The 23,559-nt window shown below is 33.2% G+C and overlaps 1 pseudogene; it reads left to right on the forward strand.

Moving 5' to 3' along the window:
• Positions 1–9,617: 9,617 nt before the first annotated feature.
• Positions 9,618–22,135, forward strand: LOC132039493 (peroxisome biogenesis protein 3-2-like; annotated as a pseudogene).
• Positions 22,136–23,559: the final 1,424 nt, after the last annotated feature.

Raw genomic sequence — 23,559 nt, forward strand, 5'->3', positions numbered from 1 at the left:
TACCACTTCGACGAATAGTTTGTAATGCTGCATCTCTTCCGAGACCGGGACTTTTTATCATGACTTCTGCTCATCGCATACCTTGATCCACTACTGTACAGATAGCATTTGCTGCTGCGGTTTGAGCAACAAATGGTGTTCCTCTTCTCGTACCTTTGAATCCAAAAGTACCAGCAGAGGATCAAGAAACTACTCGACCTCGTACATCTATAATAGTGAAAATGGTATTATTGAAACTTGCTTGAACATGAATAATTCCCTTTGGTATTCTACGTGCACCCTTACGTGAACCAATACGTCCACTCCTACGTGAACTATTTTTCGGTATAGCTTTTGCCATATTTTATCATCTCATAAATATGAGTCAGAGATATATGGATATATCCATTTCATGGCAAAACAGATTCTTTATTTGTACATCGGCTCTTCTTGCAAGTCTGATTATCCCTGTCTTTGTTTATGTCTCGAGTTGGAACAAATTACTATAATTCGTCCCCGCATACGGATTAGTTGACATTTTTCACAAATTTTACGAACGGAAGCTCTTATTTTCATATTTCTCATTCCTTACCTTAATTCTGAATCTATTTCTTGGAAGAAAATAAGTTTCTTGAAATTTTTCGTCTCGAATTGTATTCGCACGAAAGGAATGGTGAAGTTGAAAAACTAATCCTTCAAATCTTTGTTGTGGAGTCGAGAAATTATACGCCCTTTCGTTGAATCATAAGGACTTACTTCAATTTTGACTCTATTTCCTGGCAGTATCTGTATAAAACTATGTCGGATTCTTCTACGAAATAGAATTTAGAATCAGATCTAAACAAACCCGGAATAGACCATTAGGAAGAGATTCAGTAATTAAAGCTTCATGACTCAATTTTGGTTCTTAAAGTTCCCTTGAGATATCAACTAATGATAAAGATATTAGACAACCCCCCTTTTTTATTTTAACAAATTTCACAAATTGGAAGTTTCGAATCCAATTGGGATATTATAAAGGATTACGAGATATAACACAAAATTTCTCCACCTATTCCTTCTAGTCGAATCTCTCGGTCTGTCATTATACCTCGAGAAGTAGAAAGAATTACAATCCCCATTCCACCTAAAATTCGCGGAATTCATTGATAATTAGAATAGATTCGTAGACCAGGTCGGCCGATTCGTTTTAAATTTAAAATATTTCTATAGGGTCTTTTCCTATGGTTAAAACCAAAAAATATTTGTTGTTTTCTCGATGTTTTCTCACGTTTTCGATAAAACCCTCTCGTAAAAGTATTTGGACAATATTTTCGGTAATATTAGTAGATGCTATTCGAACCACCCTTTTTCGATCCATATCAGCATTTCGTATAGAAGTTATTATCTCAACAATAGTGTCCCTACCCATGATGAACTAAAATTATTGGGGTCTCTAAATTTGATATAATCAACGTGTTTTTTACTTATTTATTTTTTAATATAATATGAATTATTAAAGATATATGTGTGAGACACAATCTACTAATTAATCTATTTCTTCCAAATACCCACTAGAAACAGATCACAATTCATTTTATAATACCTCGGGAGCTAATGAAACTATTTTAGTAAAATTTAATTCTCTCAATTCCCGGGAGATTGCACCAAAAATTCGAGTTCCTTTTGGATTTCCTTCTTGATAAGTAACAACTGCAGCATTGTCATCATATCGTATTATCATCCCATTGTCACGTTTGAGTTCTTGACAGGTACGCACAATTACAACTCTGACTATTTATGATCTTTCTAGGGGCATATTTGGTACTGCTTCTTTGAACACAGCAACAATAACGTCACCAATATGAGCATATCGACGATTGGTAGCTCCTATGATTCGAATACACATCAATGCTCGAGCCCCGCTGTTATCTGCTACATTTAAATGGGTCTGAGGTTAAATCATTTTTTTATTCGGTATTTGAATGCAAAGGGCGAAGAAAAAATAAAAGAAATATTTTTGTCCAAAAAAAAGAAACATGCGGTTTTGTTTCATATCTAAGAGCCCTTTCTAGATTTTTTTTCTATTACATTAAGAAATAATGAATTGAGTTTGTATAGGCATTTTGGATGCTGCTAGTGAAATAGCCCTTCTGGCTATATTTTCTATTACTCCACCCATTTCATAAAGTATTCGACCCGGTTTAACAACAACTACCCAATATTCGGGGGATCCTTTTCACTCGAACCCATACGTGTTTTGCGGGTCTTAGTGTAAGCTTGGTTTGTCGGAAATATACGTACCCATATTTTTCCACCACGATGTGCATTTTGTGTCATTGCTCGTCAGCCTACTTCTATTTGTCTAGATGTAATCCAAGCAGGTTCAAGTGCCTGAAGAGCATATTTACTGAAAGAAATATGATTACCTCGATAAGATATTCCCTTTATTCTTCCTCTATGTTGTTTATGGAATCTGGGGTTATAGTTGATGGTTGTTTCTGAATTCCATCTCTACCACAGAACCGAACGTGAGATTTTTTTCTCATCCAACTCCTCGCGGATAAAAGGATTCCAAAATTTTTAATTTGAATTAAGCTAGAATAGTCAATCTTAAGTTAAGACATATATGTATTTACTGAGTAATACCTTGAACGTGGGATTCTTTGAGATTTCATTCAATCTATTAGTAATTTGTATATCTTGTTTGAATAGATAACTAAACTTTTTAGTTTTCTAAATAGAAATATCAAAAAAAATTGTATTATTATATCAAATTCTTATTTTGTTCTTTATAGTATTATCCTCAATTTTGCAAAAAAAAGGATTCGCGGGCTAATATTTACTCTTTCAATCCCTATTTCATTTGTAGGGTTAACTCGTGACTTCTCAGATATTAGAATACATGAATTAATCTCTGGTTCGTTCCGCCATCCCGACCAGTGAATCATTAAGATTCCTTTTTCAATAGAATCTTTTGCATTCACAAGTTCCATCATTCCCAGCACTTCTTACTTAATGGTTAGGTCTGAATTCTACAATGGAGCTCAGAATTAAATTGGTTCTTGAGTCAATCTTCTCAGTCTTTGTTGGCTCACAGCTCTTGATTTTTTGTTCTATTTCTATAAGAAGATTCATTTTATTATGGTATGAATGTGTATTGATGCTTTATTACACTGTCTTTTATGAGATTACTCATAGACCTTACATATTGGAATTTTATATCATTAGTATTCTTTTTCTCTCTTTCTCTCATCCTTCCATTTATCCACATCTTTTTTTGTCCATTTTGCTTTACAACTTAGAACCATATTTTTTTTTTTAGGTTATGCAAAAGATTTCAGTTGCTAAAAAGATATGACCTATATATATCATATCTTGACTGGTTCTTTAGATCCAGATAATGCGAAGTGATGGGTTAGTTATTAGTTCTATAGTTTTTAGTTCATACTATGTGGGCTGGTCTTTATTAATCCTAACCCTAGGAAAACTAACAAGTCACACACTAAGCATAGCAATTATATCAAATGTTCAATCAAATTTTTATTCAACCTTATAGAATTAAGAATTAGAAATGTTCCCCTTGATTGATTAGAAAAAGAATGAATTGGTCTTTTTTTTGTTCAATCATTGGATAGAAGGGAAAGACAAGTAGTAAAATTATTCCTCATCTAGAAATATCCAAATTTTGATGCCCAATACTCCATAGATAGTTCGAACTGTATAAGAGCAATAATCAATTTTAGCTCGAATCGTTTGTAGGGGAACCTACCTTCTACGTACTAAAGCAAGTAAAACACTTGTTTTAGACCCCAAAACTACTAAGTATTAAATTATATGGTATATACTATATATTTTATTCAATTTTTTTTATTTTAAAATATTTTCTTACATATATTAATGTATAATAATTAAATTTTATACTATCATTAATTCTTAATTATAACCTATTTTACGTTACCAACTTAGATTAGCATTATTTCAACTTCAACTTGATATGAATATTCAAAGTCAACAAAATGGGTTGAGGAGTATTTCAAGTGAATTGATTTTTACTCACAAAATCTAATTTTTTCAAGTGAAATCCATGTTAAAAAACAGGTCCGACTTTCACATACTTTATTTTTTTAATTTCAACTTCAAATACAGTCTTACAACTTCAACAGATTAAAATATTGTTTAAACACTATAAATAATTTGAAGTACACATTTTTTATTCTTGCTCGTAGTTCTTTTCTAAATTCTCACATCACATTAAGATATATATGGGTCTTTAAAAAAAAAATGTTTCTTCCTTTCTTTTTTAATTTGTTCCAAAAAATGCATTCTTTTTATATTTAGTAAGTTAATTATTCGAACTTTTCCACTATACCATTAATGAGATACTCTCACAAAACTGAATTATTATTTTTGCTATGTTGTACACGCATTTAATTTAAAATCATAAAATTCAAAAAGAAATATTTAAGCTTTTATTAAAATTTGGCTTTAGGTTATGCTCTTATTTCGTCGCAAATATGAATAAAATAATTATTTAAAACTTAATGCTTACTTAATTTTACATGACCTTTCATTCAAAAGAAAAAATCATATATAGTTAAACACGACACCTTAGAAAGAAGAGGATGATTAAAAAGCTAGCCAAACAAATCCAACCACGAATAAAACTTTGCCAAACAATCAGAAAATTTGTCTGACACCACAATTTCTGCAACTCCTTTGGACCTAAATTATTAAGTCTAGAAGTTGCTCTCGACGACTGCCTTCTGTTTTGTTCGATGCTTCTTTCAACCAAATCTTTAAGTAATGAGTTGGATACATAAAATTAATTTTCGAGAGAAATTTCATGTGATTAAGAAAATTAAGTTACCTATAGATTTTAGAAAGATTGATATTCCAACAACATGTGTGGCTTGTTCAATGTGGTTAAAACATAGGTTATTCAACATGAGAAAATAATTCATAGAAGCAAACACTTTTTAATAATTTTGTGTATGCGGCAAAAACTATTCTTTTTTCTACAAATAGTAAAAAAACTTTCCTGAATTTCCTTTGTTGAAAGTTTTTTAGCTTCCTTGCCTTCAGGACTACAAAAACAAAACATGTGACGATTATATATATCAGAAGATAAAAACTTAGCAAGCCAATGTCTTACTCTATACACAAGGTATACTTTACGTTCACACCCTCAACGATTCAAAAATATCATTTTTCAACTGCACCATACTCCAAGAGATTTAAGCTCAAATTTTAGTGTTTGTACCCACGATATAATTAAGACTTAGAGCCTGTTTGGCCAAGTTTTTAAAAACAGCTTATTTTAAAAAGTACTTTTAAAAAAATTACTTTTGGCTAAAAGCAGTTTGTGTTTGGTCAATTAATTTAAAAAGTACTTTTGAACAGCAATTAGTGTTTGACCAAGCTTTTAAAAAGTGTTTCTATGTGTATTTTTCTCAAAAGTACTTTTCAAAAAAGTGCTTTTGGGCAAAAAAACTATTTTTTAAGCTTAGAAAAAGCTGCTTCTGCTACTCCTCAAAAACAACATTTTAAAAGCTTGACTAAACACCTTAATTTTTTTAAAATAAGCACTTATCGATAAGTACTTTTGGAGGAAAAATAAACTTGGCCAAACAGGCTATTACTCCAATATCACGTGTCGAACTGAATGGGCAGCATGCCAGCATACTTAAGGCGCGCGGAGCTACGTACCAATAAAAGATAGTCCGGTTAAATTGATAATAAAAATGAAATTACCTCTAAAATAATTGATCATGTTTTCTTTCTGGGACAAACATATTATTAAATAATGTAATAACATCATATCAAAATGGATATGCTAAATCTCACAATTCATTCGCAATGGAAATAGATGCATGTAGTTAATTTGAAAATAGAATTCACGGAACGAAGAAAATTAAGTTACAATCATAATCCCAATTCACAATAAGATAATTAGAACAAAGGTGTCACAATTGAATCAAGCATACAACACAACGTATTTACCCAAAATCGCAATAAATCAGCCCTAAACACTTGATTATTATACAAACTTACAAAGAGAAACATCCATACCCAAAACACCAACAGACCTTGATAAGAAAAAGTATAAACAACAAGAAGGAAAGGATAACATGATTTATTAGGATTCTTGTGATAAAAGAAATCAAAATTACATGTAGAAACACATATTTCGTGCATGCTGGAATCATTGAGAAAATATAGCCCTATATATAGAGAGAGAGAGAAAGTAAAGAGGCGGCTGAAATTGTATTCTACTTCCATGTAAAATATTTCCTAGTTTATCTTAATCGTGAAAGGCAAATATTGGACGAGCCATTTGAATCCTAATAGGAATAACTGGATTGGGCACATCTCTATTTCCCAACTCTCCATTTTTCCCATGTTCTAATCCCCAAGTTCTACATTACATTAGAGACATATGGCATGAATTAAAATTAATGGCTAAGATTTAATTGACTAAAACAAGGCTCTCTAACCATGGTTTATATAATTAATAACTTATTCATAAATATATTAAAATATTTTCTCTCTCTTCCTATTTTAATATTCTAGTTTTTTCAATTATGACAACTCTTTAATGGTGATATTTTCCGGAATATACACAACTCTTTCAAAAATATACAATTACGAATTGAATAATGGGATCTATATTATGTGAATTAGTAAGCATTATAATTGAAAAAAATGGAAAATATCACCAATTGAATAATGGGTCTATTTCTGCGTAGGGAAAAAAATTAAGTAGGAAAAATAATCGGGTAAAGGAGAAAAGATATTTTAGGAAAAGTAAAATAGGAAGGGAGAGAAAATAATTTTAATATATTTATGGATAAATTATTAATTATGTAAATCATGGTTAGGGCCTTGCTTTAGTTAATTAAATCTTAGCCATTAATTCTAATTCATGCCATGTGTCTCTAATCCAAGGTAGAACTTGGGGAAAATGGAGAGAATGAAAATTGAGAGGAGCTCAATCCGGAATAACTATATGGCTCTGTTTTAAACTCTGTTTTACGGTTGGGAATAATGGTTTGTGGTTTGTATATATCTAGGACACAATCTTTCTAGAAAGTTGGATGTTTAATTAAGGTATTACAAGATCATACAATTTCGTATAATAATACTATGTTTTATTGGGTTTGAAGTCCTACATATTAGGGCAACAGTTAAATGTCTATTTTTAAATAAAAATTAGAAAAATTATTAAATGACTATTTTATCTATTGTAGAGTCTTTTAATGAGGGGCAAAAAGTTAACAAAGACTCTTCGTGTTTTTAACATAGTATTGATAGATAATCATTAATAATACATCCAAAATACAACTTGACAGTGCTTTTAATATAGTATAGATAGATAATTATTAATACGAAAAAGGGCCAAAATTACCCCTGAACTTTCGAAAATAGTTTATTTATCTTTCTTCGTTATCTTTATTAGGCCCTTCATATATCTATGAACCAAATATCTGGCTTAGTTCATGATGCAACGTATTACAATCACAACGATAGCTGACCCATTCCCCTATAATTACACCTAGATTAAATTAAATTAATCACGGATCAGGCACAATACTTTATTTCACCAACTCGCTTTTTAATTTCAAACCCAAATAAAGTATCCGTACCCGTTTTGTTTATTTCATTACAGGTTTCTTTTATGTAAAATATGGTAGTATACAAAATGAAGGATCATAAAATTATGGATAACACGATGACTTTTTGGTTTTAACTGATAACACAATGACTTTTTGGTTTTAACTGTCACATAAATGGTGATTCTTGAAACTGCAATTAAGTGATGGCTAGTATGTGTTGGTATTTTCAATAAGCAGGCAACTTGGTCGGTGGTCCATTGGTGAATTAAGTCGAGAGGAACAAGCTCAACTATTCCATGATGGAATTCCTGGGATAGAATGGTTTTTTCTGTTTCTTTTCTCTTCTCCTTTGCCTGAGTTCTTTGCATTGTCTTCATTTTTGTGAAGAAGGATAAATTTGTTTTTGTTACTGTAACGATCCTTTTAAAGTGGTGAAATTTTTTATTTGGGTTTTCATTTTGTATAGTACCTTATTTTACAGAAAAGAAACCTGTAATGAAATAAACAAAACGGGTACGGATAGTTTATTTGGGTTTGAAATAAACAAAACGGGTTGGGTGAAATAAAGTGACGAGTCGGATCCGGAGATTTATTTAATCTAGATGTAATTATAGGGGGAAGTGGGTTGGGCCATTGTGATTGTGACACGTAGCAGACCGTGTAACTTAAGGGTATATTTGGCCCATAGCATAGCGGTAAGGGCACAATGACTCAATAGTATAATAAAAGGTATAAATAAACTATTTCTGAAAGTTCAGGGGTATATTTGTACATAGTATATGATAACGATGAAGGCGAATTGGTCCGGTTAATATAAGGTATAAATAAACTATTTTTGATAGTTCAGGGATAATTTTGGCCCTTTTCCTTTATTAATAATACATCCAAAATACAACTTGTCAAATGGTTCGTGACATTTTTCATTTATTATTATTTTCGAATAATTCCAACCGTTATTTTATTGAATGGTCTAACCGAACAAACAAACACAGTTGCCAATTTCGAGGCAACTCCATACGGAATTTGAAGTTCAAACTTCAACGCAGCTACTTACAACTTCCATCACCGTTCTTAGCCAAAAAAAACCCTCTTAACTCTCTACTGTTTTACAAGTTCACAACAAATCACAAGGGAAAAGAAGGTAGCAAATTGATTGGATGTGGTTAGTGAAATTCCTTTCTTTTCCTTTTTTCTGTTATGCATTTGTTTCTCTGCTAGGACAATTACAATATTTATGTGATACAGTTCGAATTTTGACATTCAAACAATAAAATCTCTGACTGTAATTTATTCGTATGCCCCCTTAAATATTTTAAATTGTAAATTAATGTGACTTGTAACACTTTTTATGTAGATTCTAAATGTGTAAATTATGTTGTAAAAAACTTAAATATTGTGTGTCCGAATTCACGTCAAAATAAAATAATGAAGTTTTTGACTTTCGAAATTCTATATATAAATTGGGAGAGAGAACTAATATATAGTCCACCAACTAATTAGTGATTGAAGTGTAATTGATGATTATGATTTATGGGGGTTGTATTATGTCATATTCAATTTTGTTTCATTTTTCATTGTTTTCCTTTTTTTTTCCCTATTGGATTAACTTAATCAAGCATCTGGATTCCCCCATATGTTCTTTGGAGTGATTTTCAGATTGTCACTCAACTAATAGTTATTATTTCAGAAAGTCACTTTCCTTGTTGAAAAAAAATTAAAATCTAGTAGAAGGGTGACTTCGTGAGATCATTAGTTGAGTGATCATCTGAGAAATGAACCCTATGTTCTTCTGGGCTATTTTCACTTTTTAGAAATTATTTTGTAATTGCAAATTTGGTCTTGGAGAGAGATATACACGTTGAGAGTATGTAGTGCATTTGATGGTAAGGGCAACTATTCTATTGTGGAGTTGATTTCTCAAAATGGTCACTCAACTAATAGTTATCATCTCAGAAAAGTAACCTTTCTTCTTGATTCCATTTTTCTTTAATAAAAAAATGACTTTATGAGATAATAACTATCAGTAGAGTGACCATCTGGCCGATGTCTACAGGAAACAACCTATCTACCCCACAAAGGTAGGGGTAAGATTTTCGTACATCCTACCCTCCCCAGATAATAACTATCTGGTTATGTTGTTGTTATTGTTGAGTGACCATCTGAGAAATCAACCCTTCTATTGTGGCTTCAAAATTTTCTTTATGACGCTAGGTTTAATGGAAATAGAGTGGAATGTATATTGATGATGTATACAGCTGACTCCAACTAGTTTGGGAGTTGGGCATATTTGATTGATTTGATCATTCATTATTGACTTTGGTTTTCTTGGAATAGGAAATTTTGGAGAAGACATAAAAGAAAGGTATATGTTACGCTTGGAGTTCTGGGAAATGGGTATTTTTTGTATAAGTTGTATAACGCACACAGGCGAAAGCTCTATGATCTTGAGAGAGAACTAACCGATGAAAGGAGAAGTGAGGAACTCATTAAATTCCAGTTAAGATTTCTCTTTTTCGCTTTCATTTGTCACGAATCGTAATGTTTTCTATTAGTGTAATATCTGTCTAAGTGGGCGTTTGGACATAAAAAATCCGAAATTTGAAAAAAGGTAGTATTTGGAAAAAATTTGAAAAATGGTATTTGAAAATCAGAGTTGTGTTTGAACGAGAATACAACTTGGAAAAACATTGAATTGTGAGTGATTTGGAGTGAAAAATGTGAAAACAGGTATTTGGAGTTTTTCGAATTCTACAACGTTGTAACAATTCTATGTCCAATCATGATTGCGGAATAAAATTCTGGAAAAAAAGTGAAAATTATCCATGGCAAAACAGGCCCTAAGAGTTTGGTCATGCTTAAAGTAATTAATGTGTGCACTGGTTTTGTTTGATCGGTAGGGTGAAGGCATATTTTGAGAACATTCAAAGAATAGCTGATTCAACAACGATGCCTCATGTAGCGCGATGTTTAAGTAGTCAGATAGAAGAAGAATTAGACCTCAGGCACTTGACAGATAGGTTGATGAAAGGAAAGGATCAGTCAAATAATCTCACAGCTGCAGAGAAGCTTGAACTATGGGACCGACTCAAAATTTTAAGTACGCAAAATGGTTTAAAACGATTGATGCATTGAAATTTGACATAGAGTAGTTATCTTATCTTGTTGCATGTTGTGGTCTTCCAGGTTTTACAAGAATGGTGTTGTCTCTGTGGGAAACAACACTGCTAAACTTATTTATTAGAGTTCAAGTCAACATATTAGGGAGACATCTCTATATAGACATAGCACGTGGCATTTGAAGTTCTGGCCAATTCGTAAGAACTGCTGCTGTTTTGCTTGTTTATGACTTTATAATTGGTAGCTTGCAATTATGATGATCACTGTATTGTTTATTAGAGAAGCCATGCTACTAATTTCGATCTCTAAGATTATGAAATTTCAGATTACAAGCTACTGATTAGTAATGGTGGGAACAACGAATAGTCCGTAGGTCAATTGCCGTGAAATTCTGTACTTGAGAAGGTCTATACTTCTTAGTTTTCGTAATGACTGTTTCAGAGTTGACAATGTCTCATGAAATCATCCAGATCCCGCTTACCAATAGCTATAGCAGTGTACCTTACCCCCAAACTGCAACATATTCAAACCAGTAGAACTGCAGGATGTCCACTGATGTCCTTTTATACTCTCTATCACCCTTCTAGATGTTAACTTGTTTACAAAAACCTTCTTTTGTTTCAAATTCTTAACCTCCAACTTTTGCTTTCGTTCCCTAACTACCTTGTGTAACCTTCTCAATATCCTGCTTATGCCCAGAGCCAAGTTCTTTTGTTCAGCACTGCAGAATCTTCCCTCTTTCTCTCATCTTTACTTTACTTATAAATAAGACAAAAACTACCTGTCCACCATGTGACTACATTTGTAAATGGGTTGTTGCTGAGATTTGTTAACATTTAACAATATAAATTGAAAGGGAAGTACAATGTGAATGAAAGCTGGGTTTATTGTCTTATCAGTTATTATACTTCGAACTCATTGTTGGCAATATGTACTATTTTCTTCTTCATAAAAAATATTTAGCTTTTACAATGCATGTTTCAGGTGTAGGTCCTCTTTACATACTAAATTAGAACTATGGTAGTCTTTACATACTAAATTAGAACTATGGTAGTTATTCTCCTCTTGGCGGGGTGTACTTTTGATATCGTTAGGTTTTGAAAATTTGTGATGTAGCGGAAGCCTTGTACAGTTGCATATTCAGGCACATAATTGGTACAGCCTATCGAAAGGTCAATATTTAGGTCATTCTCCATGAAATTCTGAAGATAGGTGATAAGAGCACCTTGCCACTCACCTAAGTATCTTTAAGTTCCCTAACTAAGTGGGATTTCCACGCGTGGCTGCAAAGTATAGAATTATTCAACCAGGTCCTGCTAATGAGGGTTCTGATTCCTCTCCTTCGCACTTTCACATCATGGACTCATTGGATCTAGGAGTCCAGCAACAATTCCAATGGTGTTTGGACTAAAGTTAAGGCTGTGAGCCCTCTAGACACAATATGGACAGAAATCAGCCCAGAAGGTTGAGAGTTTTCTGGGGAATTGAACGCCCCAACCAGCCTTTTGGAGGCTGTAGCTCTTTTTATGTATTATTATTTATACTTAAGAGAATAGTAGCATAGAAAATAAGTATGTTTTAATTTTATTGGAACTCTTTGATTTTTCTTGTTTGTGACAGAGCTGATCCCATTCGATTAATATATTCAACCGTATTTCTTCAAACAGATCAACTTTCTGTGTTAATGGATTATACAAAGACTGGACCCACCTCCGTCCGTTTGGGATCTTAAAGATTCCAGAGGTATTTGTCTGCAAACTATGCCATTAGCTTTTGAATTACACTTTAAGAAGCAATCACCATATTGAGCTGCTATAGGACTTTAATCTGGCCAGACATGATGCTTTGATATGTCATCGCTCTCTGAAAGATGCCTATGCAGATTTCAAAGGCTAGCCATCTTCTTCTTGGACACCCTGTCACCCAATTTTTTCTCCAAAATTTTCCCGTTGTCAGATAATGGTTTCATCTTCCTTCCAATGTTGAAATGTCATTATGCAAGTCCTTGATTTCAAGCTCCAGATCTTCTTGTTTTGCAGTTTAATTATATTAATTTATTACCAACAGAATGAGAACAATCATAATGTTTGCACTAGCCAAGTTGAGGTAGAACGGAAAGAAATAAAGTGGAAACAAAGACAAACTAAAGTATGGAAGTGAAAATATAAACACAAACTTTTCTTTCCTTATAACGATGGTGTTCGGGCTAGCTTGGTCGCACCTCGAAAGAAATAAAGTGGAAACAAAGACAAACTAAAGTATGGAAGTGAAAATATAAACACAAACTTTTCTTTCCTTATAACGATGGTGTTCGGGCTAGCTTGGTCGCACCTCGACTATTTCCCGGGTATCCTGAATACGAACACAGAACTAAGGAGACTCTTATTTACAGTTAATTTTAACAACAAAGCAAAGAAGCTGGAAAGTTATGTGGAACCTATGCACAAGAAGGAACCAATCCAAGAAATTAGGAGACTCTAATGAGTAGTGATGCTGGATAATGGGACATTTTCTTGGTAGAACTGGATCTTAACCTTCTTGTCTAATACTGAGCATATGGGTTCTGTAACCAAATTTGCTATCCTTCCGGGAGCTTTATTCTATTAAAGTTTCTACTTGTTAAAGAAAAAGTCTATCAGATATTAAACATTATTTATTAAGTTTTTACTATATTAGACCAATACTTTAGCTATTCTCAGTCCTCATGATCTAGTGCGGGATAATAACTTAAGTCTAGACGAAAGTTCATAGATGAAAAACTTCAAGCAACAAAGAGAACACATGATATTATTCACGGAACATGTAAATAAAACAGGGAAATACATTCTCATTTCTCCAGAATAATTAAACTTGCACTATTCAGTATACTGATTATTAGGTAGAGGAAGTTTGTTACTTTTTGAATACGGCATGCTGTTGGACATGGTGAAATCGTATTACTCATGGAAAATGATTCTACTTATATATATGTTTTTGATAACTGCGGTGTCCGGGCCAGCTTTCGCACACCTTGACTAGTTACACCGGGCACCTTCATATATGTGCGGTGAATCATGATATTAAATGAAGAAAATCTAACTGGAAACCATTCAACATGTAAAATTCGCTAGGTTTTGTACTCACTATGTCTCAAAAAATATGTACAGCATGTGTCTGGTATACACAAACACAGAGAACATTTGAACCTTGTGGTCCATATTCAAATGGAAACAGAGGAATCGGGTTCTGCGAGAAGCTTAAAATAAAAATGGAATTTCAATTGGTTGTTAGCGACAAGGAAAAGGACAATCGAGATTATTGTGTTTATCATTTTATGCCCAGGGTTTCGGTTTTTGGTGCTTCTTGCAAGTGTAATTTCTTTTCTTTTTCTCCTTTTCTGAAATAAAGCTGATCTGATTGATGGTAAGTTTTTAGCCTACATTTATTTTACTTATTAGAAAAGTGGCCAACTGGTAAGGTTTTAGCCTACACTTCTTTTGCTTATTAGAAAAGTACACTCTGTTTTGTATTTTTAGGATGAAATTGATCTAATTGACAGAAGTGACCAGCAGCAGTTTCTGGCCAGTGCAGATTATTTAACTTCTTTTGGAATGCCCACCTTAATCTCTGGTTTTGAAGCAGCAACTACTGAAGTTATGAAAGGGTAGGACTCTTATTTCTTCCTTTTTCCCCTTACCATGCAAAACTTCACATTATATGTGCATCTGCTTTGGGTATTTGGTCAATTCAGTATCATTTATTGCACTTCTGTTTAGTAAGTGGCCAAACTTAGTTACTGACTACTAGCTGATGGTTTAATTTCCCAAACCTTTTAACATCTCGCTTATCTGCCAAAAAAGCAAAAACGTTGTCAATCTCCAAGCTAAACAAAGACGGCAAAATCAATATAATTGAGAATATGCACGACAAAGTCTCAACTGCTTTCAAGTTTCAAGCCATAGACCTGCCTTCGTTACTCCAGTTTCAACGTTGATATTTATGTTTTACCATCAGTCTATAGCCACATTTAAAAGTTGTTATGTTACCTATGCTCGACTGTGCGTTTCTTCTGATGGTTGGTGCCGACTGTGATGAAATCTTGATGCAAAATGCTGGAAATATAAAGGCCCAATCTGTTGGAGAGATGCAAAATGTGGAAGAGAGGCTTCATGGAGTGAGACAACCTGGAGGACTTAGGATGAAGATATAGGTTGGAATTGTGCAGGGAGAGGTTATGGAAGTGTTACTGGCAGGGGCAGATGTAGAGGGTAAGGTATGGGTTCATCCGAACCCAGTAACATTGGATCGGACCCAATGTATGTGTTAAAAATTCAATAAATAAGTACAAATAATCGATTTCGAACCTTGTAAATATAGTAGTGGTAGAATTCCACTTAAACACAAAAAGTAAAAATCCTAGACTTCTGGTACTATTGTACTCGTAAATGCAGATAAGACTATGTAGTCTATAATGGCTTTGGGGTTTGTGAATTGGGGAAATGAGAAGTAAAACACTGGTGGGGCAAAATGTTGTCTTTACTCTTGACTGGAAAACAATATTTATGGCTGCTTGACAATTTCAAACCAACGTGCTTAAATAACCAATTCACTGTCTTTCCACTAAACGTGTTATTTTGTAGAATGTTAAAGCATGTTTATATTTTTTATTTCTAACAACGAATCTAAAATACAAAATTGATGATCTAGGAATGGAATATTGAATACTGAAACCTACGCTAAAATGTGGTTTGAAATTTCAATTCTTTCAATAAGAACCAAGTAGTGTTTGCTCCTATGTTTTTAACTTCGCAAGCAGTAGATGAGATCACATTTGTGTTATTCCTGACTCGCATTTCTTATATGTATAGTTTCTTTTGTAGTTGCATCTAAAGGATGTTTAGCTGGAAATGAATGACTATAAATATCTAGCTAGATGGATAACGTACAATGCAAATGTTATAATGAGATAAATGTGGTTAACTGCTCATTTTGCTACCATCCAATTGCTGGCCGAGCAAGGTATTCTTACATAATTTCTTGAACTTGTTGGAGGTGATATGTTAAACTATCATTCTCCTTCATCACCCAAAAAAAAAAAAAATATAATAATAATAATAATAAATTTTTTTTTTAAGAAATCGTTCTCCAAGATTTTCATATTTTGCTTTTACATTTTGCTAGATGAAAGGTAGATGATTAACCCTTCTTCTTGAACCTCCTAAGGATTGTGTAGATTATTCTGTGTAATATCCATCACGTCTACGTGTATATCTAAAAGCTATATATCTTGCCTGAAAGGTCTTTATAGTCAATCGGAACTTCTAATTTGCAGAAAACAGCTGAAGGATTTCTTCAACACTACTGTACTTCATGATACTGTTATTCAGATATTGAACACCTTCATGGGCACGGGAAGTCCTGATCAGTGGCTGGGTTTTTTGATGCCAGAGGACTCTAAGCAAAATAACTTCGGTGTAAGCTCAAGCACTGGCAGCACAGATCTGTCTAATGCATCCAAATTTGAACAACTTATGCTGGAGACACGAGCAGTGTTAAGGTACTTTCTTGCAATTCCCGTGTTAAGCATCATGATAAACTACTTACTTCATAACAGCTTACTTGCTCTGGGTGTGTGTGTGTGTGTATATATATATATATCTTAGCGGTAATATACAGATTAAATAGCTTTAGACTATATATCTTAAATAAACCAAAAATACTAGTTAGAACAGACTCTTAAGCTATAGTTAAATTCTATCAAAAGATAAATGATAAAAATAGTAGTAGACGAAGATGGCTAAATTTCTTAGATACCATTTCAATTTATAATTTAAAATTTGAACATATAAAGGGAAAAAATAATAATTTAAAGGACAATTAAGTAGACTAAAGATTACTGCTAACGATTTTCTATTTGAACACATGAGACCTTTCGGTTACGAGACAGCGGACAAGGGGAAAGGCATAGCCTCGACCCCCAAGACACATACGAGACAGAAAGTAGTAGGTAACCTTCATTTTAAACCTACATCTTTATTAGAAAGAAATACTATGGAAAGAATACAATTCGGAGCCAATAACCTTGTAGCTTTTCAGCCATCAAATTGGACTTTTAAAGTATATTACCAGAACTTCACGCAATAGCACGCTCCGAAGCAAGCGGGCTTCGCCGGTAGTAGCCTCCTGAATTAGTCGAATAGCTTCTTTCCGGCAAAGCTTACCAATCCTACACTCCTTTCTTCTATGTCTGTAATATGTAATAGACAGACAACAAAGACGTTTAGTAGATAATTTATAGATTTCGCATAATAGAAAAGATTCTAAACATTTTGTACCTACTATAAATTCTCTTTGTTCGTATTTTACAGACCGAAATTTAGATAAAAAATTTAAATTTTATGTTGTAGTACATGGTAAAACTAATGGTGTTTTTCAAACTTAGGTAGAAGTTTTAGACTCTATTAAAAGACATGAGAAAACCTCTTTTTAAAGGATTTAATGATTTTACTGAGGCATTAGACTATGCTAGAGGAATGTTGGGTCCAAACTACTATATTTCTCCAGCTCTTAGACAAAACCCAGACAAAATCCCTCCGTATAACATACAAAAAGACACAGACAAGGTGATTTTTTGTGATCATTGTTCTACTATGACTGAAGTAGTCAAGAGACTAAACCAGCAGAAAGAGACATTGGTTCAAGAAAAAATGAAACTCTTGGACCAAGTAAAGCTATTAGAACAAAGACTACAAGCGGTTAAGTTCGAATTAGTGCAATCTTAGAGTTCTCCATCTCAGACAAAAATGGATGAGACGGGTGTGCATTCGCCAATGAATGCAGTTAGACCCACTGTATCAGGTAAAGATACAGCTAGTCCGGTTCAAACGGTAGCCGGTAAACACTCATCAAATCCGTTGATGGCTGTCACTTTGCCAAAAAGTGAAGATGAGGGATGTTCATCTCTCCAAACAAGACGAAGACTACCAAAGACACTTACGCAAGGAGCAACTTCTACAAAGAAAAGCATACTTGCAAAAAAGAAAAAGAACGAAAAAATAGAAAATATAGTAAAAGAGACTAGAAAAAAAAAATTCAGACAAAAGAACAAGATAAACATATAGTTAAAAATCCTAGTCCAGAATTATCTCCAAGTCAAGATGTTACCGGTCCTGGGGTTCGGTTTCGAAGGAGATGATATTAATTTCCAGGGCACTGCATTTCAAGACTCTCAAGATCCAAATGATGTAGACTCAGGCATGAGTTTTGATTCGGTTGCTTTACACAATTTGGACACCTAGATCAATTAATGGAGAAAAATAATTATAGCACAAAGTCAAAAGAAACGGCTGAAGACATTTTAGAAAAAGAAGACTTTAGTTGAAATAATAATTATAGCAACAAGACAAAATCAAAAAGAAGATGTTGCAGAAAAAGATGACTTTAGTGGTTCAGCAAAAGAAGACTTTAGTGGAAGATAGTACAACACAAAGACATTTCAAAAAAGAAATTGATAGCACAACACAAAGACATTTCAGAAAAGAAGAAGACTTTATTAAAGTAGAAGTAGCTTTAATAAAGTAACGGGACAACTCAGCAAACGGACAAAAATATAAAGTATCTTTTGAAAAGTTTCACGTGATGATGGGGCCCCAATAGCACCCGGCTGAACCCAAAAGATTCTTTACAAATTTGAAATCCGGAGTTGAAGTCCGCCAGACACCTATAAATAGCAACATTTGAGGAGAAGCAAAGACATCGAGAAAAAATAAATTTAACTCTAAAAGAAGAAAAATTCTAGGAAACGGGGATTTGTTAGAAAAAGATTATACCTTAATAGATATAGAAACAGAGTTATATAATTTTAAAACAGGAATAGAAAGAATAGGAGTAATAAAAAATCAAAAAGTCTTAGATAATATAATAAAAATACTAGATGAAATAGAGATTATAGGAGAAAAACCTTTAAAACATTGGAAAAATAATAGGATTGTATGCAATATAGATATAATAAATCCAGACTATGTAATTAAAACAGTTTATTTAAGATATATAGTCTAAAGCTATTTAATCCGTATATTACCGCTAAGATCTCTGCATCTATACTACTCATATTTCCTTTTGAGACCCAGAGTAAGTTTTTCAGACAATAGAATAGGTAATAATCTTTTATCAAGAATCCTAAATAGAAAAGACCGAGAGAAAACAATCGAACTAAGTGAGGTAATAGACGTAGATAGAGATATACAAATTTTCCAACAAAATCAATTAAAACTATTAAATCCAAAAACTTTATACAATATAGGACAGTTCTCAAGTACAGCACAATTATATAGAGGCCAAACCCATCGACAAACACCTGTGGTTGTCCACTTCTTTCACTTGAGCACCTAAAGTGGCCCTTGTTCCATTTAGACACTTCAGGTGGGCCATTCCTATTCCACTTAGACACTTTTTTGCCTTGTTATCGGAGCAAAACCAACACTAGTCGTCTCTGCGTGGATTAAGTGGCCAATTAAATTGTGCCCGACTCATTTAAATTGTGCCAACTCAATTAAATTGTGCCAACTCATTTTAATTGTAAATTCACTAATTTGTAAATTCGTGAGTTTTGACCATTAAAAATTAGGGCTTTTGAAATTTACAGTTGGATGTGCATGAGGTGGCGCCCCCTTTGGTGTTGGTTTTGCTCGGATAACGGTGCAAAAAGTGTCTAAGTGGAATAGGAATGGCCACTTTGAAGTGTCTAAATGGGACAAGGGCCACTTTAGGTGCTCAAGTGAAAGAAGTGGACGACCACAGGTGTTTGTCGATGGGTTTGACCTTATATAGACATTATAGAGAAGAACAATTATCAACCATAGGAACTAAAGTTACTACAATAAATCTAATAAATCCAGAGGCTGTAAGACAAATAAAAAACACTGGAAAAAGTTTAATGAGTCCCCCTTTTTTTTTTTTTAATAATCTGGACTCTGTCCAGTTATGAATCTTATTACACTATTCATCTCTTTCTCTTAATCGTTGTTCTTAATATCCTTCTTCTTTAACCACACCCCGGTTACCATGGCCAACATTATCCCTTATCATTTGGACATTAAAACGGTCTTTCAAACACCTAGGAATTTACAGGTTAATCCATCGATTATATTAAGAAATTAAGAGAATAACCATATACTAAAAGTAATTGATTCATAATAACAAGTGAGTAATTACTCAAACATAATATATTAATTAAACATGGAATAATTTACATAGTAGGGAGATTAGTACAGAAAACATAGATAAAAACTTACATGACTTGAAGATGGAGAGGTTTCCACTTTCGAAACCCAAAACTACTTTTACACTAAGAAAATTCTTTGAAAGCTTAATATTATTTTTACAAGGTTTATATTACAAAAGTTTTGGACTGGGAAAGGGATTGAGACATGTGAAAGAGAAGGGGAATATGGAGTTTGTCTGGAGAGATGTGGTGGATGCCTTTTTTTTCTCGATGTCTTTGCTTCTCCTCAAATGCTGCTATTTATAGGTGTCTGGCGGACTTCAACTCCGGATTTCAAATTTGTAAAGAATCTTTTGAGTTTAGCCGGGTGCTCTTAGGGCCCCATCGTCACGTGAAACTTTTCAAAAGATACTTTATATTTTTGTCTGTTTGCTAAGCTGTCCCGTTACTTTATTAAAGCTACTACTACTACTTTAATAAAGTCTTCTTCCTTTCTGAAATGTCTTTGTTCTGTGCTATCTTTTTTGAAATGTCTTTGTCTTGTACTATCTTCTACTAAAGTCTTCTTTTGCTGAACCACTAAAGTCATCTTTTTCTGCAACATCTTCTTTTTGATTTTGTCTTGTTGCTATCATTACTGTTTCAACTAAAGTCTTCTTTTTACGAAATGTCTTGAAGTTTCTTTTGACTTTGTGCTATCATTATTTTTCTCCATTAATTGATCTAGGTGTCCAAATTGTGTAAGCAACCAAATCAAAACTCATGCACGAGTCTGTCATTTGGATCTTGAGAGTCTTGAAATACCTGTATCTTTGGAAATTAATATCATCTCCTTCGAAATCTGAACTATGGACTGGTGACATCCCTTGACTTGGAGATAATTCTGGACTAGAATTTTTAACTATATGTTTATCTTGTTCTTTTGTCTGAATTTTTTTTTCTAGTGTCTCTTTTACTATTCTATTTTTTCGTTCTTTTTCTTTTTTGCAAGTATGCTTTTCTTTGTAGAAGTTGTTCCTTGCGTAAGTGTCTTTGGTAGTCTTCGTCTTGTTTGGAGATCGAGAAAAAAAAGGCATCCACCACATCTCTCCAGACAAACTCCATATTCCCCTTCTCTTTCACATGTCTCAATCCCTTTCCCAGTCCAAAACTTTTGTAATATAAACCTTGCAAAAATAATATTAAGCTTTCAGTAATTTTCTCTTAGTGTGAAGTAGTTTTTGGGTTCCCCGAAAGGGAAACCTCTCTCCATCTTCAAGTCATGTAAGTTTTTATCTATGTTTTCTGTACTAATCTCTCTACTATGTAAATTATTTCATGTTTAATTAATATATTATGTTTGAGTAATTACTTACTTGTTATTATGAATCTATTACTTAGTATATGGTTGTTCTCTTAATTTCTTAATATACTTGATGGATTAACCTGTAAATTTATAGGTGTTTGAAAGGCCGTTTTAATGTCCAAATGATAAGGGACGATGTTGGCCGTGGTAACCGGGGTGTGGTTAAAGAAGAAGGATATTAAGAACAATGATTAAGAGAAAGAGATGAACAGTGTAATAAGATTCATAACTGGACAGAATCCAGATTATATATATATATATATATATATATATATATATATATATATATATCATAATGAATGGAAGTAGCTGATGTAAAATTTGCTCCTTCTAAAGCTGGTTTGATCATGAATAATGTTATATATATATATATATATATATATATATATATATATATATATCATAATGAATGGAAGTAGCTGATGTAAAATTTGCTCCTTCTAAAGCTGGTTTGATCATGAATAATGTTAATGAATTTCCCTTCTCGCACCCGGCTCTCATGCCCTCTTTAAAGCGTCAGAATACAAGCACTACTGAAAACAATGTTTTAAGTTTCTCTAATACTCCATTTCTGTATAATCTTGTTGTTTTGTGGTAAATTTGTCATTAATATACTCACAGTCCAACTTTTCTATTGGTAGTACTGAATTCGGGAATATCGTAAACATATTATTAAAAGCAGCTGTGGATGTACTGATGGAAGACATACGGGTGTTATGTGGTGATGCCGATTTAACATCAGGCATGCCATTAGCTAAACTTCTACCCCGAATTGCTCACATGGATCAGATCCTACTTGAAGAAACCAATAGGAACAGGTATATCCAAGTTATCCAACACATACCGGAAGTAGAAATATTGTTCACCCTGTTATATGCAAGCACTCCTGGTTCTTAATGTAGGAACATTGTTGTATTGTAGCTTTAGCATTGGCATGGATGTAAAAAATTACATTTGGGTTTTGGTTAGTTAAAGTGTTGTTACCTTGCTTTAGAAAATTTCGCTTGAGGAGCTCAAATGTGAACAAAATAAGAAGAAAAAGTTTCTAGTGCAACTGTATTCTTTTTTGGGATTCTTTCTTTTATGTCCCTTCAGCCAAACTTAATTACCTACAATAGCCAAATATACAAAACCTATACATTGATATGAATATTATATGTATAGTATATGTATAAAATATGTATACTGTATGAATAGTGTGTGTATATTTAAGTATAAATATACAAAACCGATACATTTCAGGCTATTGTATTGTGCTGTAAATATCCCTTCTTTTTTAGTACTCGAGCATTCTGAAGAGTTCTGTGGTCAGCCTCATTATTCTCTTAGCTGAATTAATGATTGAAGAGGGTATTCAGGTCTTCAAAAAGTTGATTGTCATTGATCTAGTCAAGATGAATGATCTAGCCAAAGTAGTTGAAATTTGATGTGACTGTCAGATTATGTTATGTACTTTTCATTTTTTCCTTTTGATTTCTTTGTGTAGTTTACATTTGTTATTTTATTTTCCAAACAAATGAAGAGTATGATTGTGCGATAAATATAATGTAATACAGCCCTTCCCCAGACCTTGGGCATGGCAGAAGCTTAGTGTATTTGGCTGCCCATTTTTTGTTCTACCTTCGTAATTTGTTGAGTTTGCTTGTTATTATTCCTGTTCGTTTCTTGTAGTATCATAAAGTAATGTCCCTTGGATAAACATAAGTGGAAGAAAATGAGTTTACCTTCGGAACATCTCTCGGTCTGGTAAATGCAAACGTATTAAAATAGAATGTGGCTAGGTTATATTGGTAAACACCAGACGCTTGTGTAAAACTGAAACTATAAAATTACAAGACTTTTCAGCCTATTTCCATACCTTAACACCATATGAAGTAAAGCTTTAAAATAAAAAAATTAGAGCGGTAAATCCGAACTCACCATTGAGTTAGTTATGAATGTAAATGTTACACCTCGGAAAATTTCATGACGTCGTATAATAGATAGTCTAACGCAGAGTGAGATGAGTGTGATGTCCCTATAAGTAAGAAAGGTTACTTGATGATTCTAATTGAGATTTCAAAGGCATTTGAGGCAAGAGAAGAAAGTTCATCAAGAAATGTAAAGTGTAAGCCGTGTATTCGGAAGAGTTTAGTAAGTACCGAGCTAATAGTGATTTAGTAAATGTCTTAAGAAGAAGTTGTAATGCTCCTTAGATTGCTAATAAGGTGTTAAACAAGTGTTAAGAAGGTTCCATAAGAATTGGAGATCAAACGAACGACGAAAACAATTTCAGGGAAATGGGGTAATACGACCGCTTATACGGTCTGTATAACATTATA

Source organism: Lycium ferocissimum, chromosome 12, assembly GCF_029784015.1.
Source record: "Lycium ferocissimum isolate CSIRO_LF1 chromosome 12, AGI_CSIRO_Lferr_CH_V1, whole genome shotgun sequence".
NCBI classification, from domain to species: Eukaryota; Viridiplantae; Streptophyta; class Magnoliopsida; order Solanales; family Solanaceae; genus Lycium; species Lycium ferocissimum.